This window comes from Chenopodium album, chromosome 8 (assembly GCF_948465745.1).
Source record: "Chenopodium album chromosome 8, dcCheAlbu1.1, whole genome shotgun sequence".
In the NCBI taxonomy this organism is placed as follows: Eukaryota; Viridiplantae; Streptophyta; class Magnoliopsida; order Caryophyllales; family Amaranthaceae; genus Chenopodium; species Chenopodium album.
Genome location: NC_137841.1, coordinates 28,315,799 through 28,319,702, shown reverse-complemented (window position 1 = coordinate 28,319,702; position 3,904 = coordinate 28,315,799). Strand labels below are relative to the sequence as shown.

Below are 3,904 nucleotides of genomic sequence, written 5' to 3'. Positions count from 1 at the left end.
TAATGGGGGTTACTTGATCAGTGTTTAAGGACTTACTTCATCATTGTTATAGAGTTACTCGGTCAGTGTCATAAGGATTACTTGATTGGTATTGCAGGAGTTACTTGATCAATGTTATAGGGGTTACTTTAAGTGGTCACACGGTATGGTCGGCCGCACACAAGACAAGCTGATAATGAAAATATCATTTCTTGACAAGATTCGCCAATCAAGAATTTTGTCCAGCAATTCCCCAATTGTACTCTAAGTCATAAAAAAAAAAAATTAGATAGGATTAAGATAAATTACAATCTAATGAGTGTAATGACTAATGTCTTAGAAGAAAATTAAAAAAAAAATCGTAAGCAATTAGTGGAGGGAGCCTTTCAAGCAATAATTGCCGCACTTGCCGTCTTAACAACCATCGTCAAACTTTGTACTACAACTTTTTTTTTTTATTGTTTTTTTTTTAATACTTGAATTTTAAATTCTAAAATTTCCCGTTGACAGCAAAAACCATAATATATATCCTCTTCAAACTTTTCCAACGAAGATTTTCCCTTCTTCCATACCTCTTAACCACCCAATTTATACCTTCTTTTCTTTCTCTTTATACCCCCTTTCCCTCTATTTTCTAGCCAATTTCTCAGAAAGGGTTGCTACCCTATCATACAATACACGATTTCGGAACAATTTTGGAATTTTATTTATTTATTTATTTTGTGTAATCTTTTTTATTCTCTTTACACAAAAAACACTACCCACCATATTCATTTTTTAGAATCTTCATTTTTTCTTTCTCAAACTTTCTTAATTTAAGTTCTTATTTCAATTTCCAAGTCAATTTAAAAACGTGTACGTTTTTTAATTTTGGAAACTAATTGCATTTAATTTTCTTACCTTACCTCTTTAATTAATGGATCTGAATCTAACTTCATTACCCTCTCTTCCTTCTTCTTCATTGTTTTTCTCTTCTTTTATTCATCATCTTAGAGCATAAATTTTTTCAATTATTTTGATGAAATTTTCCAATATTTTTATCAATTTTGTACACTACTTTTGAGAGGGTATAGTGACAATTATTTTTTCTGAAAATAATACCCATTTGCTTAATTTTTATTAATTCTAAGATTTTGAAGCTGGGGTTTTAAGCAATCCCTAAATCTAGGGAATGTTCTTCTTATCTGTTCGTCAATCTCAATAATAAAATTTATCTCTCCTTTAAAAATCCTCTGTTTTCTTCCCCTGTTTTCGCCTTCTTAATGCAGAATTTATAGCCTTTTTTTGCAATCTTCGATTTCATCATATCCCTTAAATCTCCGATTTATTGTATTTCAAATAAAACCGTCTTATATAAGCTTTCATTGATGGGTTGTGCAAGTTCAAAGCAATCCAAATGTCGGCATTGCAAGACAAAATATTCACCAATGAGTAGAAGAAGTTTTTCTATGAATGTACATCACCCACCAGAAAAGCAAGGGGATAGCTATCATATGGTAGCACTCACATCCTCCACTTTAGGCTCTATAAGGCTAGAGAAGCCGGTTGATCTTAGCTTTTCGGCCGGGGCCGAAAATTGGGATGATCATTTTGTGAGGGAGGAGGTTGATTTTGATTTTAGGAAGAATCATGAAGAGGGTGTTGAGAAAAATAAAGATTTCACGATGGGTATGATTGAGGCAAAAGCTTGGTCTAAAATGATTGATGAGAAAATTACAAGAGTTGTACCTAAAACCCCTATTAGGACACCTCCGGGTGAGCCCGAAACGATTAATGTTCGTGAATTAATGGAAGGTCTTGAAGATAATACTACTAGTCCTTTAAGGGTTCTTGGTGAGAAACATGTTCGGAGTTTTTCTTTCCATGTTTCGGTTGATTCGATACCGCCTCTTGTTGATTCTCCTAGAGGGTTACAGAAGAGCAGGATGGGTTCCCCGAAGAATGCAAAGGCTTGGTTTGATGCTCAGGAGAAAGATGGTGATAATGTGAATTCGATTTCGAAGGCTTTGGTGTCTGAATTTGATCCTGAAGTTATTTCTATGTTTAGGAAGGCGCTCGAGGAGTTGTCTCCTACGAACCCTTTTCACCTTAAGGCTCGTGATGGTGTTCGCGAGCAGCAGCATTTGATCAAGGATGATGGGGGATTGTTGCAAGTCGCCGACAATTCGAGTGGAGATGAGGATGGTTATGCTCATGTTAATGGCTTTGTGGACAGGATTATTGCTGATGAAAAGGATGATAGCGCCGAGGAAAAGGATGATATGTCGAGTTCACCGGATTATGGCTATGTTCAAAGTAATGGGGTCAATACTACTAAAGAACGGGTGATTTTGTACTTCACTAGTTTACGAGGGGTGAGGGGAACATACGAAAATTGTTGCTATGTTCGCCTTATCCTAAAAGGATTAGGAGTTCGGGTGGATGAGAGGGATGTATCGATGCACTCGGGGTTCAAGGAGGAGTTGAAGGAGCTACTAGGCGAAGGGTTTAAGGGTGGTTTGCCTAAGGTGTTTATTGGAGAAAGGTACATTGGCGGAATTGATGAAATACGAAAAATGCACGAAGATGGTAAGCTTGAGAAAATTGTAGCACATTGTGAAAGGCTAGAAGATGATGGTGGTAACCTAGTGGACGTGTGTGAGGCTTGTGGCGATATAAGGTTCGTGCCATGTGAAACGTGCTCGGGTAGTTGTAAAATCTACTATGAACACGAAGAAGACGATGATGAAGAAGAAGAGTATGAAGAGGACGAGTATGGATTTCAAAGGTGTCCCGATTGCAACGAGAACGGGCTCATTCGATGCCCAATTTGTTGCTATTAAGCTCGACTCGACTTGACTCAGATATACACATATGGTAAAGATGGATTTACCACTTATGTTTATTGCTAAAAATTTTGTTCACTTTTGTGAGATCATTGTTGTACAGTAGGGAGTTTGATATAGTTATAATGTCTAAAGAAAATGTTTAATACAAAATTAAACATGAATTAAGATATAAAAAAATGTTGACTAGTGCTTTTAGCAGGGTATTGCCGTATTGGTTATCCCTAGCTAGTCAAAAAAAAATTGTGCTTAATTTGTACAATTAGATTTATAATTAAAGGTTGTATTTGTATAATTGCATATAACCTGATATAATTACAGTAATTAACAGTGAAAGAAAAGGGTTTTTTTTCTGAATTGTTGCATTGGTTTTTGATAATTTGCTTGTTATTTTAGATAAAATACAGCTGAAAATCTGACTGGATTTTAAGCTTTTTTCAGTGGATTTATTGAGTGTTAAAATGATTGATTTGGCTCTAAAATCAATGATTTGTTCTGGGATGTACATTGAACAGCACCTGGCTCAAAGCCAAAAATTAAACACAAAAAGAGGTGGGGATGATGGGGGTGATCATTAGGAAAAACCACTTTATTTTGGGTGAAAATTCACTTTTCATTCTAGGTTAGAAATTCAATAATCACGGTTGATTGGAGTTTAGTTTTAAGAAATTTAATAAATATAACTCAACTTTAAGTTTGGAAAAAAAAAAAATTTAACAGTGTACGTCTTGTTAAAAGGTGTTTCAAATAAAGTTTACTTGTCATGTAGCGCTTTTCTTTGTATATGCAACCTACAAGATTTGAACATACAAGCTCTAATCATAAAACTAAATGAAACACTTAGCTACATCATAGTTTATGTTATTTTTTAATACAAAATATTAAAATGTAATAAATGACCATATGAATAACAAATTTAATTAAAAAAAACTAAATTATAAATTAAAATATATTTTAATGCAACCCCATATAATGATCGCATGGGGTATTGCCTGGACCTAAAAGTTTATGTATTATAATCAAACTTTTCTTAAAATTATACTCAGTATGAATTTGTATGAAGTAATAATTTGAAATAATTTAGTTTTATCTAAATTTCA

The 3,904-nt window shown here is 34.0% G+C and overlaps 1 pseudogene; it reads left to right on the top strand.

Moving 5' to 3' along the window:
- The first annotated feature begins 414 nt into the window (after nucleotides 1-414).
- On the top strand, nucleotides 415-3,161 carry LOC145555998 (uncharacterized protein At3g28850 pseudogene; annotated as a pseudogene).
- Nucleotides 3,162-3,904: the final 743 nt, after the last annotated feature.